This window comes from Heptranchias perlo, chromosome 14 (genome assembly GCF_035084215.1).
Source record: "Heptranchias perlo isolate sHepPer1 chromosome 14, sHepPer1.hap1, whole genome shotgun sequence".
NCBI classification, from domain to species: domain Eukaryota; kingdom Metazoa; phylum Chordata; class Chondrichthyes; order Hexanchiformes; family Hexanchidae; genus Heptranchias; species Heptranchias perlo.
This window is the reverse complement of record NC_090338.1, coordinates 57476196-57491490: the sequence shown is the minus strand read 5'-3', so window position 1 is coordinate 57491490 and position 15295 is coordinate 57476196.

Here is a 15295-nt window from a genome sequence, read left to right as displayed (position 1 = left end):
TTTTGCGTTGTCGTGTGTCTCGAAGGCTGCCTTGGAGAACGCTTACCCGAAGATCGGTGGCTGAATGTCCTTGACTGCTAAAGTGTTCCCCGACTGGGAGGGATCCCTCCTGTCTGGTGATTGTTGCGCGGTGTCCGTTCATTCGTTGTCGCAGTGTCTGCATGGTCTCGCCAATGTACCATGCTCCGGGGCATCCTTTCCTGCAACGTATGAGGTAGACAACGTTGGCCAAGTCACAGGAGTATGAACATTGCCTAGCAGATGGATTAGTCCTCTCGTGTGATGGTGGTATCTGTGTCGATGATCTGGCATGTCTTGCAGAGGTTGCCGTGGCAGGGTTGTGTGGTGTCGTGGACGCTGTTCTCCTGAAAGCTGGGTAATTTGCTGCGAACGATGGTCTGTTTGAGGTTGGGTGGCTGTTTGAAGGCGAGTTGTGGAGGCGTGGGGATGGCCTTAGCGAGGTGTTCGTCATCATCGATGACATGTTGAAGGCTGCGGAGAACATGGCGTAGTTTCTCCGCTCCGGGGAAGTACTGGACGACGAAGGGTACTCTGTTGGTTGCGTCCCGTGTTTGTCTTCTGAGGAGGTCTATGCGATTCTTCGCTGTGGCCCGTCGGAACTGTCGATCGACAAGTCGAGCGTCATATCCCGTTCTTACGAGGGCGTCTTTCAGCGTCTGTAGGTGTCCATCGCGTTCCTCCTCATCTGAGCAGATCCTCTGTATTCGTAGGGCCTGTCCATAGGGGATGGCCTCTTTGACGTGGTTAGGGTGGAAGCTGGAAAAGTGGAGCATCGTGAGGTTGTCCGTGGGCTTGCGGTAGAGTGAGGTGCCCGTCTTTGATGGAGATTTGTGTGTCCAAGAAAGAAACCGATTCTGAGGAGTAGTCCATGGTGAGTTTGATGGTCGGATGGAACTTGTTGATGTTATCGTGTAGTCTCTTCAGTGATTCTTCGCCGTGGGTCCATAGGAAGAAAATGTCGTCGATGTATCTGGTGTATAGCGTTGGTTGGAGGTCCTGTGCAGTGAAGAAGTCGTGCTCGAACTTGTGCATGAAAATGTTGGCATATTGGGGTGCGAATTTGGTCCCCATGGCTGTTCCGTGTGTTTGGGTAAAGAACTGGTTATCGAAGGTGAAGACATTGTGATCCAGGATGGAGCGGATGAGTATCGACGACATTTTCTTCCTATGGACCCACGGCGAAGAATCACTGAAGAGACTACACAATAACATCAACAAGTTCCATCCCACCATCAAACTCACCATGGACTACTCCTCAGAATCGGTTTCTTTCTTGGACACACAAATCTCCATCAAAGACGGGCACCTCAGCACCTCACTCTACCGTAAGCCCACGGACAACCTCACGATGCTCTACTTTTCCAGCTTCCACCCTAACCATGTCAAAGAGGCCATCCCCTATAGACAGGCCCTGCGAATACACAGGATCTGCTCAGACGAGGAGGAACGCGATGGACACCTACAGACGCTGATAGACGCCCTCGTAAGAACGGGATATGACGCTCGACTTGTCGATCGACAGTTCCGACGGGCCACAGCGAAGAATCGCATAGACCTCCTCAGAAGACAAACACGGGACGCAACCAACAGAGTACCCTTCGTCGTCCAGTACTTCCCCGGAGCGGAGAAACTACGCCATGTTCTCCGCAGCGTTCAACATAGATGTCATCGATGACGACGAACACCTCGCTAAGGCCATCCCCACGCCTCCACAACTCGCCTTCAAACAGCCACCCAACCTCAAACAGACCATCGTTCGCAGCAAATTACCCAGCTTTCAGGAGAACAGCGTCCACGACACCACACAACCCTGCCACGGCAACCTCTGCGAGACATGCCAGATTATCGACACAGATACCACCATCACACGAGAGGACACCACCCACCAGGTACATGGTTCATACTCCTGTGACTCGGCCAACGTTGTCTACCTCATACGTTGCAGGAAAGGATGCCCCGGAGCATGGTACATTGGCGAGACCATTCAGACACTGCGACAATGGATGAACGGACACCGCACAACAATCGCCAGACAGGAGGGTTCCCTCCCAGTCGGGGAACACTTTAGCAGTCAAGGACATTCAGCCACCGATCTTCGGGTAAGCGTTCTCCAAGGCGGCCTTCGAGACACACGACAACGCAAAATTGTCGAGCAGAAATTGATGGCCAAGTTCCCCACCCATGAGGACGGCCTCAACCGGGATCTTGGGTTCATGTCACACTACACGTAACCCCACCAGCAGGGAAAAAAAAGTTATCTGTTTTTAATACAACTGGAAATTCTCTCTCTCTCTCTCTCTCTCCCTCTGCCTTTCGGGTCTCTTTCTCTCTCTGTGTAATTTGGCACATTGTGTATTCAGTATACTGGGACCTACTGTTTTCCGTGGCTAACCTGTCTGAACACCAACGACACCTTTGATTGGTGTGATGGTGTCCCAGCCTAATATAAGATATGAGATTTGAGAACCTCTCATTCACTACTCACCTGACGAAGGAGATAATCTCCGAAAGCTTGTGATTTTAAAATAAAATTGTTGGACTATAATCTGGTATTGTAAGATTCCTTACATTTGTCCACCCCAGTCCATCACCGGCATCTCCACATCAGGAAAGATTAAGTGAGTCTGCTAATGTATTTTTATTATTTTTCTTGTTCTCGAGGTTCCTGTAGTTAGATGAGTCACGATAAGATTTGACTACAGCTGTTACTCTATACGTTCACTTGTCTGTAAAATTACATCTTGCCACATCTCATTGAAGCATTTCCCAGTTTGCTTTCATAAAGATTGGAGAAGCACGTGTGAGGACACATGTGAAAGACACGACATCCAGTTTAGATCACAAGGGAGTTCTATTGTTGCATTGTTGGGGTTACACTAGCATATAAGTGGTATTGGGCTAGTGACCAGCATTGCTGAACCTGAGAGAATATGGCATACCTGAAATTTGTAATATATACAAATAGGTGTACATTCAGGCATGTAAAATTAAGGGAACATTCACTTCTGGGCATCACACTTTAGGAAGGATGTCAAGGCCTGAGAGAGGGTGCAGAAGAGATTTACTAGAATGGTACCTGCAATGAGGGCCTTCAGTTATGTGGAGAGACTGGAGAAGCTGGGGTTGTTTTCCTTGGAACAGAGAAGGTTAAGAGGAGATTTGATAGAGGTGTTCAAAATCATGAATATTTTTGATAGAGTAAATTAGGAGAAACTGTTTCCAGTGTCAGAAGGGTCGATAACCGGACAGATTTACGGCGATTAGCAAAAGAACCAGAGGCGACAGGAGCAGCGAGTTATGATCTGAAACGCATTGCCTGAAAGGGTGATGGATGCAGATTCAATAATAACTTTCAAAAGGGAATTGGATGAATACTTCAAGGGGAAAAATTTACAGGACTATGGGGAAAGAGCATGGGAGTGGGACCAATTGGATAGCTCTACCAAGGAGCCGGCACAGGCATGATGGGCCGAATGGCAGCCTCCTGTGTTGTATCATTCTATGATTCACATATATTTTGTGAGATTTTATACTTAGGAGTACATTCACACACTTATTTATGAAGTCATTGCACATCCTAACTGCGCAGTGCCTGCGGGAGGAATGTTTCACCACATCTGTGCTTCTTAGCGTGAGTGTACTTGCACTGGGAGTGATGTGGGTCAGGGTCCAAGACAGCTTGTTTAGCCCAGGGTTTTGGGAAGCTAGTTATACTTTTGAATGGTGGGGTTGGGCCCTACATACTGGTAGTCTTGTTGGTTGGGGTCAGCGTTACTCATGGCCAGTGAGTGAGCTCCTGCATTGAGATATTGCCTTTTTTTTTATTCATTCATGGAATGTGGGCGTCGCTGGTAAGGCCAGCATTTATTGCCCATCCCTAATTGCCCTTGAGAAGGTGATGGTGAGCCGCCTTCTTGAACCGCTGCAGTCTGTATGGTGAAGGTTCTCCCACAGTGCGGTTAGGAAGGGAGTTCCAGGATTTTGACCCAGCGACAATGAAGGAACAACGATATATTTCCAACAATTGGCAGATGTCTGGTGTTTCAGCCATATATTTGTAAGGTAAATGAGACAGAGGTGTTGCTGGAGTTACGGCTGTGCCAGTGGAGACTCCCTGAAGTAGATTTCCCCAGCTGATCTGGAGTATTAAACTGCTGCTGGCTGCGAGTTTTCGGCTTTTTTGACCCCCCCACCTCGCCACTCCTTCAAGATTCCAAAGAGGTTTAGATACAAATGATAGTAATTATATAAGCTGCCTTCCTAAAAATAGACTTAAGTGATCACAAGAAAGGTCCATCCAGCAACACCTCTGTCTCATTTCCCTTACAAATATATTCACTATGGAAATTCCAATACCGAGCATATACTGCAAACTTACCAATTAAATAGCGACGTACGTCATTAGACATCCTGACTAAGAGTGGCTGAGAAAATTGGGTTGAAAATGATGGCTTTGTGCATATTGGAGTGACTGAGGTACTGGGATGAAGGAAAGTTTTTTCCAATTGAGTTTCATTTCAATAGGAGTTCAGCTTTTCTTTGCCAGTGCTATTACTGTTTGGATTGTGATAGCATTGCTCTGTATCAAGCTACCTGTGGCCTGCACTTTATTTTATTTCTTGCCCATTTGGGCATCTTGATGGTGAGATATTCTTAAGTAAAGTATATTCCTACTTAAACCCAGTTATGTGAAATGGAGATAGCTCAACAAAAACTTCAAGGAAAGTTTGGTAATATAATTAGGCAAAATGAACTTCAGCTGCAATTTCATTCTCAATAAAACATCTGGTAGCTAGGATCACTGTATTTTAAATAAATTCCCCTGTCTTCTGAGGCAGACTGTGATGGTTTGGTCCAGGCAAGCTACTGTGGGCGAGTCTAGCCACTGATTGGGAGGAAGCAAGAAAGTGTTACCAAGCTGTTGCAATAGTGCTTAGTGGAAGGTTAGAACAAACATGCAAACTTGCCAAGCTCTTGTGCCAGTAAATTATTTGTTTGTTCCGCTCTAAATGCGCCAGTTTCCAGAACAATGTTTTACAGACATGCTTTTTTTTGAAGCACTTGTTTTAGGCAATGTGGAGTGCTGCATGTGTTATCAACAGCTTGAATGAGGCTGAAGTGTGCTTCTCAACTGGAGAAGGAACATGGCTTATTGGCTATTTCTTGGAGTGTTCTATGTATTCAGGGTTCTCTAAAATGTTGACCCACTGGCTCTTGAAGGCCCCTTGGCCCCATCCAAACCCTCTACCACCAAACCCAATAGCAATCCAACTATGCTGATGAGATGACCCCAAAATGTTGGGGGAAGGACTTCTGCTGGCACTTGAGAAGAGCTCTTCCCCAGTTAAAGAGGTGAGCACTGAAGGGCCCATCTAGTCACCTACAACAACCCTACCAACAGCCTCTGCCATTCAGACATCAGGGCTATGGGCCTGCTCCTCCCCCAGTGCGCTCTCCCCAGCTGCATAGAGTACACGTCTCCACAAAGCTGTGGAAAGCAGATCGTAACCTCTAGCCCCAAGCACAGAGCTCGCCAGTGGGAACACATCTTCGAAACAGTACCCAGAAATTCTCCTCCACTCACAGGTGATCACAATACAGGACCCCAAGCCACACAGCCAGGAAGAAGCACCTTTCCACAGTCCCCAACCACCCCAAAAGGCAGGACGCACTCACCAACGCTGGCCGTAGCAAAGCCCTTCCCAGGGTGAACTAGTCAGAGGGGACCTAGGCAAATGACATCTTTTGGACATAAAAGACACAAGTTTCACCAGGCACACCACTGCCAACAGCAGCCCAAAACCACTCCCCCATGTACACCCTGGTACTTTCCTCGATGCACAAAAAACATTTAAATGGGTTAAATGGGAATCAGTCCTCTCAACACTTGAACATGACCATTGGCGACACATTCAGGAGGTGAATTATAATCGTGTGATCACATCCCACATCCATGTTATGCACTAATGGCGTCATCTCTGCATTCCTATTGTACTGGGGAACCAGACAAGAATGTCCCTCACACTGCCTCCTGTTGGTGCTTGTCATACAACCTACAGCATCGGAGTGATATCATGGCCAATATTTTTGAGTCAACATTGAAGAGGGATACAGATCTGTATTTCAATCTGATTTCCATCTCAGTTTCCCTTCCCCTTCTCTAAATTTACTGCCTCCTTATATATCCTCCTACCGATATTCATGGCGACTTCCTCAACCTTGGTCTCAAGCACTAATAAGGCCATCTCCAACCACTTCCTTGCATTCCTTGCCACCTATCCCTATCCAACCTCACTGCCTTCTACAACCAGACGTGGAAAAACTCTTCCCCCATGTCACTTACAACTGAACTTTCAAATTCCCAACTAACCTTTGGCCCTCCATTCACCTCAATACTTCTAGAGTCATCGATTTGCTCAACTACTCCCGAACTTCCACCTTTGAGGCCCATGTCCCTGTTATGGCTCCCATCTTCATTCCCTCAAATCCAAAGGATGCAGACTTAAGCATATCTGGCACATGACTGGTTTAGTCATCCTTTGCCAGATGTGGCTGGACCATATCATCTGCTTTTGGGTTTCACTCTTATCTGCAAAAAACACTTATTATTCTAGGATCATCCCAAAGTGCAACGATAACCCCTGTTTCTTTTTCTTCACTACCAACTATTGCCTTAAACCCCTCTCCCCTGCCCCCTCAGCCCTCACCTCCAACATGTGCAAGGAGCTCATGGCCTTGTCACTGTTTGAGACCATTTGTTTAGCTGCCTCTGTTGTTTCCTCCCCTTTCCCCTTTCCCACCAAGGAACCTTCCTTTAAAGCTCCCCTTGCCCTAACCCATCTTTCTCTCTCTAGTTTCTCTCCCATCTCCCCTCATACCCTCTCCAAGCTAATCTCGTCCATGAGCACCACCTTCTGCTTCCTCGACCCCATTCCCACCAAAACTGCTAACCACCCAACTTACCTTCTTGGCCCCCATGCTAGGTGATACTGTAAATGGTTCCTCTTCTCAGGTACTGTCGTCCTCCCTTTCAAAACTACCAGCATCAATTCCCTCAAAAAACCCACACTTGACCTCTCTGTTGCAAACTACTGTCCCATCTCCAATCATCTCCAAAGTCCTTGAACCTGGTGATGCCTCCCAAATGCATTCCCATCTTTCCCGCAACTCACTGTTTGAATCTTTCCAATCAGTTTCCACCCCTACCACAGCACAGAACCGAACCTAACCAAAGTCACAAATGACATTCTCTGTGACTGATCATGTTAAATTATCCCTCACATCCTCCTTGACCTTTGTGTAGCCTTTGACACAGTCAACCACACCACCCTCCTCCATCATCCAGCTCAGCGGACTGCCCTTGCTTGGTTCCACAATTACCTATCTGATTATAGCCAGAGTAACTCCAGAAATAGCTTCTCTTCCCATCTGCTCTAGAGTCCCCAAAGGATCTATCTTCAGCCCTCCCCTCTTTGGCTTTGGCAATATCATCTGCAGACATGAGGGGCAGCTTCCACACTTATGGTGATGACACCAGCTCTACCTCTCCGCTGCCTCCGTGTTGTCAGATTGCTTGTCCGACATCCAGTCTTGAGTAAGCCACAGTTGCCTTCAGCTAAACATTGGAAAGACCAATGTCATTGTCTTCTGCTCCCGCCACAATCTCTGCACCCTTACCACTAATTTCATCCCTCTTCCTGGCCCCTGTCATAGGCTGAACCACACTGCTCACAAAACTGGCACCCCCCCCTACCTCAGCCCATCTACTGCTGAAACCATCATCCATGTCTTTGTCATCTACAGATTTGACTATTCCAATGCTTTCCAGGCCATTCTCCCATTCTCTGTAAACTTCAGCTCAACCAAAACTTTGCCGCCTGTATGCTATCCTGCAACAAGTTCTATTCACCCCTGACCTCTGTCCTTGCTCACCTATATTGACTCCAGGCCCAATGCCTTAAATTTAAATTTCTGATCCTCATGCTTAAATCCATTCATGGCCTTGCCCCTCCCTACCTCTGTAACCTCCTCCAGTCCTATAACCCCCCATCAAACTCTTCAATCCTCTGACCCCACTCCCTTTGACCCAACATTGGTGCCTTCAGCTATTTAGGCCCTATGCATTGGAATTCCCTTCCTGAACTCCTCCGCCTCTGCACCTCCCTATGTTCCTTTAAAACCTGCCTCTTTGACAAAGCTTTTGGTCACCCCTTTCAATATTTCCTTTGTCTCAGTGTCCATTTTGTCTGTTCACACCTCTATGAAGCACCTTGGGACATTTTTCTGCATTAAAGGTGCTATATAGTAGTCTGGTTGACATTGTAGCATTTGATTTTCAAAAGGTCTTAGACAAGGTTCCACACAATAGGCCACTTAATAAGTAGAGTCCTAGGAATAGCAGGCAGATTTTGGGTTGGAAGATTGTTATTAATAGTAGTAGTCTGCATTGGGACCGGTCATTAGTACAATCCTGCAGGGAGCAGTGTTGGAGCTGTTGTTCCTCAACATCTTTATCGACAATCTAGATAAAGGCATTTGCGGGGAGAAGAAACTATCTGCAAGTTCACGGATAAGATAAAAATTTGTGCGGGTGTTAGGACTTTAGATGAAAAAAATAAATTACAAAAAGATCTAGCTACAATAGGGAAATGGGCCCACACTTAGCAAATGTCGTTTAATATAGATAAATATTGTGTTTTGCATGTAGATAGAACCAACGCCAAGCAGGTGTACACATGCAGGGCTGTGAACTTAAGGCTGTTGAGCAGGACAAAGACCTGGGCATTAAAGATCAATCACTAAACGTTAACAAATAGAGTGCTAGAATGTATTGCCAGGACAATTAAATACAAAACAAAAAATACTATACTAGAAAGAACTTGCACTTATATAGCACCTTTCAGGACGTCCCAAAGCACTTTACAGCCTTAGTATTTTAAGCACTTTACAGTTAAGTATTTTTGAAGTATATTCACTGTTGCACTGTGGGAAACGTGGCAGCCAATTTGCGCACAGCAAGGTCCCACAAACAGCAATGATATTATGACCAGATAATCTGTTTCAGTGATGCTAGTTGAGGGATGGATATTGGCCAGGACACCAGACACAGGGGGGAACTTCCCTGCTCCTCTTCGAATAGTACCACAAGATCCTTTACATCCACCTGAGGGGGTAGACAGAGCCTCGGTTTAATGTCTCACCCAAAAGACAGCATGGCCGACAATGCAGCACTCCCTCACTACTGCACTGGAGTTTCAGCCTAGATTATGTAATCAAGTTTCTGGAGTGGTACTTGAACCCACGACCTTCTGAGGTGAGAGTGCTACCAACTGAGCCACAGCTGGCACCTGAGGTCTAACCAAGGTCACATACTAGCCTTGTATATGACCTTGGTTAGATCTCACTTAGAATACTGTGTCTAGTTTTGGTCCCCTCACATGGTGGATGATATAAAGGCCCTGGAAAAGGTTCAGAAGAGGGCCATTAGATTGATACCTACTTTGAAGAAACTTAGTTACTACAATAGGCTTAGACAACTGGAGCTTTTTACTCTAGAAAAGCATAAGCTTCAGCAAGATTTGTTTGATATCTTTAAAATAATGAAAAGATTAAATTTGATCCATGTGGATAGGGTATGAGTTAGCTAGCTTAGGGAAGACCAGGAGACATAAGTTATGTAAACACAGAACTAGTTTAGTTGTCAGAGGGTATTTCTTTTCACAGTCATTGACCTATGGAACATGGTGCTGGCTTATGAAGTGAGTACAGATTCACTGCAAGCATTCAAAAGGGAGCCAGTTGAGTTTCTGACTGGTGGACATCACTATGTATAGGTTGGGTATTAGGGGTTGTGTCACCCAGTCACTGTGGTTCCCTAGATCTTGTTTGATTGCCTTGGTTGTTTTAGAATTCCCCCCTGCCTCCTAAATTGACTTAGGATTTTTTCTTTTTTTGCCTCGCCCAGGAAATTGTGTGGCTGGCTGGTACATAAGTTGCACCAAGACAGCATGGGACAGGCTTGATGGACAGGAAAAGACCAGCTAGACCATCATTGTCAGATGTTTGCAATACCCCCTGCACAATCTCAGAAGAGAGCAATAGAGCCAGAATAAACATTATTGCTGAAACTCTCAAACTGGAGACAAGTCTATGCCTCTATTAAGATTCCACCAGGTGTATCAGCCCCTTCCCCAGTCCTGCATGATGAGGAACTCCCAGGGGGACATAGTCCTCAGGTAGATATTTTATACAAGAAAGGTGATCCTCTGTGAGAGTGTGTCTTCCACCAGTTAGCTGCCAAATTTCATCTCTCCCAGCACAAACAAAATCACCTCTCGCCAGATGGAGCACTTCTTCCAAAATCCTACAATACTTTGCATGCATCTGCGTGAGCCAACGCCCTTGGAACTTTTTCTCCATTCTTCAACAGCCAACTGAGTATTTATGAACAGAATCTAGTTCATCATAGGCACAACCATAAATTAGGTACATCACGACAGCTCAGCCGTAGCAGGGTTTTGCTTAGCAACAGCGTAACAGTTAAGTTCCAAAGCTCAAATGGTAGCATAGCACTGATAAGTTTCTAATATTTGGGTATCTCTCTGCAAACTTTAAAAAAAATGCAACTTATCCTGATCATGCATAAAATCTCTTAGAAAACTAGTCAAATATTTAAAAATTTAATGAATCAATAAACCAGTCATTTTCATCCTTTCACTAGGTTGGCTGTTGTAGCATCAGGTGATTCTGCGTTTTGGTGGGATGCTCGGACTCGTTCCTGGAGATGCTAATGGTGAGTTATCACCCATGGTTGCCATCTTGTCAGTAATTAACTTGTCCTCCTAGCTTAACTAACCTTGCACAGACATGTTTCTCCATTATTATATTGCTATTTTCCACAATGGGTTCAGAGCTTTAAAGCTACTATACAATAGTTGTGATACGCTTTGTTTAATTGGACAGGAGGAAAACTTGCAATGAACCTCTTCTATCCTTCCTGGTCACTCAAAACTTGCTCTGCTTGGGAGACCTGTTTCTAAAGTACTTCACAACTTTTAATCCTCAAGCCTTTCTGAACCTTCTCAATAATCCTGAGAAAGAACAGCTTTAATATATACATTTTTATTTTTGCCATCAGACACCAATCAAAAATTTCAATTCTATCCCTTGGAAAGTATTTAAGGGAATCATTCAAATGGTTAGAAACCATAATTGCCAAATTATAATTGGTTTGACAAATAACAGGACTTCAATTAGGTGCTACATAGAAAATAGGAGCAAGAGTCGGCTATTCGGCTCTTCGGACCTGCTCCGCCATTCAAAATGATCATGGCTGATCGTCCAACTCAGTACCCTGTTCCCGCTTTCTCCCCCTATCTCTTGATCCCTTTAGCATTAAGAAATATATCTATCTCCTTCTTGAATACATCTAATGACTTGGCCTCCACTGCCTTCTGTGGTAGAGAATTTCACAGGTTCACCACCTGAGTGAAGAAATTTCTCCTCATCTCTGTTCTAAATGGCATACCCTGTATCCTGAGACTGTGACCCCTGGTTCTGGACTCCCCAGCCATCGGGAACATCCTCCCTGCATCTAGTCTGTCTAGTCCTATTAGAATTTTATATGTTTCAATGAAATTACCTCTCATTCTTCTAAACTCTAGTGAATATAGGCCTAGTCGACCCAATCTCTCCTCATACGTAGTGCAGCCATCCCAGGAATCAGTCTGGTAAACCTTTATTGCACTCCCTCCATGGCAAGGACATCCTTCCTCAGATAAGGAGACCAAAACTGCACACAATACTCCAGATGTGGTGTCACCAAGGCCCTGTATAACTGCAGTTAAGATATCCCTGCTCCTGTACTCAAATCCTCTTGCAATGAAGGCCAACCACCATTCGCCTTCCGAACTGCTTGCTGCACCTGAATGCTCACTTTCAGCGACTGGTATACAAGGACACCCAGGTCTCGTTGCACCTCCCCTTTTCCCAATCTATCACCATTCAGATAATAATCTGCCTTTCTGTTTTTACAACCAAAGTGGATAACCTCACATTTATCCACATTATACTGCATCTGCCATGTTCTTGCCACTCACCCAACTTGTCTAAATCACATTGGAGCCTCTTTGCATCTTCCTCACAGCTCACATTCCACCCCAGCTTTGTGTCGTCTGCAAACTTGGAAATGTTACATCCAGTTCCCTCATCCAAATCATTGATATATATTGTGAATAGCTGGGGCCCAAGCACTGATCCCAGCGGTACCCCACTAGTCACTGCCTGCCACCCGGAAAAAGACCCGTTTATTCCTACTCTGTTTCCTATCTGTCAACCAATTCTCAATCCATGCCAGTATATTCCCCCAATCCCATGTGCTTTAATTTTGCACACTAACCTCGTGTGGGACCTTATTAAAAGCTTTCTGAAAATCCAAATACACCACATCCACTGGTTCTCCCCTATCTATTCTACTAGTTACATCCTCAAAAAACTCCAGTAAATTTGTTAAGCATAATTTCCCTTTCATAAACCCATGCTGACTTTGTCCAATCCCGTTATTGCCCTCCAAGTGTTCTGTTATCACATCTTTTATAATAGACTCCAGCATTTTCCCCACTACTGATGTTAGGCTAACTGATCTGTAATTCCCTGTTTTTTTCTCTCCCTCCTTTTTTAAATAGTAGGGTTACATTTGCCACCCTCCAATCTGTAGGAACTGTTCCAGAGTCGATAGAATTTTGGAAGATGATCACCAATGCATCCACTATTTCCAGGGCCACTTCCTTTAGCACTCTGGGATGTAGATTATCAGGCCCTGGGGATTTGTTAGCCTTTAGCCTCATTAATTTCCCTAGCACTATTTTTTTTTACTAATACTGGTTTCCTTCAGTTCCTCCCTCTCACTAGACCCTTGATTTCCTAACATTTCTGGCAGGTTATTTGTATCCTCCTTTGTGAAGACAGAACCAAAGTATGTGTTTAATTGTTCTGCCAATTCTTTGTTCCCCATTATAATTTACCCTATTTCTGACTGCAAGGGACCTACATTTGTCTTCACTAATCTTTTTCTCTTGACATATTTATAGAAGCTTTTACAGTCAGTTTTTATGCTCCCTGCTAGTTTACTCTCATACTCTATTTTTCCCCTCTTAATCAATCTCTTTGTCCTCCTTTGCTGAATTCTGAACTGCTTCCAATCCTCAGGCTTGCCACTTTTTCTGGCAATTTTATATGTCTCCTCTTTGGATCTAATACTATCCCTAATTTCTTTTGTAAGCCACGGTTGTGCCACCTTTCCTGTTTTATTTTTGCGCCAGCCAGGGATGAATAATTGTTTTAATTCCTGCACAAGTCCTTTAAATATTAGCCATTGCCTATCTACCATCATCCCTTTTAGTAAAGTTCCACAATCTATCATAGCCAACTCGCACCTCATACTTTCGTAATTTCCTTTATTTAGATTCAGGACCCTAGTTTCAGATTCAACTACTTCACTCTCCATCTTAATGAGGAATTCTATCATGTTATGGTCGCTCTTCCCTAATGGACCCCGCACAACAAGATTGTTAATTAATCCTTTCTCATTGCACAATACCCAGTCTAGGATCGCCTGTTCTCCAGTTGGTTCCTCAACGTATTGGTCTAGAAAACCATCATGTGCACACTCCAGGAATTCCTCCCCCACAGTATTATTGCTACATTCCTTTCCTTTTCTGGATGCCGAAATCAAACTGGGAGAAAAACTCTTTAGATGAGGAATATTCAGCATTCTTCATTAATCATTATTACTATCTATCCAAGCACTGTAATACATTAATTAAGTCTATTGGTCTGCAACCTTGACTAATTCAGATGTCAGTTGAATCTGGCACCATCCTTTGTTGGAAATACCCGTCAATACTGGAAAAATGAATCTTTCGTTTGTTTCAGCTTTCCCAGAACTCGAGGATCTTTATAGCACAGGAGGAGGCCATTCTACCCATTGTGTCTGTGCCAGCCTTCTGCCAGAGCAATCCAAAACAAATCGCACTGCCCTGCTCTCTCCCCATGGCCATTTCTTCTTCTCCTTCAAATAATTATCTACTTTTTCTTTTATAAGATCCAATGCTTCTGTCTGCACTGTTCTCTATGACAAAGTATTCCATGTTCCAAGAACTCTGCATAAAGAAATTTCCCCTAATCACTCTCCTCATTTTCATTGAAATTTTAAATCAATAACCTATTAAAAGGAGGAAATAGACTTTCCCTGTTCCCCCTCTATAAAATCTCCTCTGAGCTTTCTCTGCTGCAATGGAAATAGCCCCAGTATCTCCTCCTATGGTTTCTCAACTCTGGCATCATCCTGATGAATCTATGCCATATGTTCCCTATGGTTTTAATGTCCTTTCTACAATGGGGCATCCAAAACTGCACAGAGTACTCTAGCCTAGTCATTGCCTGGAATAAATATATCACTACTGTTTCCCTACATTACAGCAATGACTACACTTCAAAAGTTATTAATTTGCAGTGAAACACTTAGGGATGTCCTGAGGACATGTAAGGCACTATATAAATGCAAGTTCTTTCTTTGCTCTCGTACTCTATGCCCCTATTAATAAAATAAAAATGCTATTCATGTTTTTTGTTCCAGCAGCGTGACTTAAAATGTCTAACTTTCCTATTGCATACGGTACAGGAATAATCCGAAGGGGAGAAGAGAGCTAAGTTACAAAAGAAGAAGTGGAGAAAATGGCAAACAAAAACAATATTATTTCTAAGGTAATTTGAGAAACTTGGGTGAAGGCCCATAATACGGACCAACCTGAAAAAGAGACACGGTAAATCAAATGGTGGTTAGACAACATCACACTTGGGTTTTAAAAGTCTGAAAATTGTAGCAAGCGTACAACGAGTGTTGACTTCAACACAGTAAAGATACAGTGAGAGGACGAGCACACAAGACCAGATGTTCAGGGCTTAGGGGGAACAATACAGGAAATTTCAAACAAACAAAGGTCATAATGGCATCAATAAAACAAGAACGTTGGATGGGCAGCAATAACCCTCCAGTTCCTCATGTAGGTGGCCTCTCCATCTGAAGTTGGACAGTGAGCACTGGAATGATATTTCATCACTTCAGGGTGTCACAACCATGCCTGAACCTGGATTGATCACTGGATAGCGATCAGGAATGTGCACTCCAGCCAATTCGCCCCAGGAACACTGAGGCTAATTGTGCACATCCTTCACTGCTCTTATCTGAAATCATGTAACTCAGCACATACAAGCA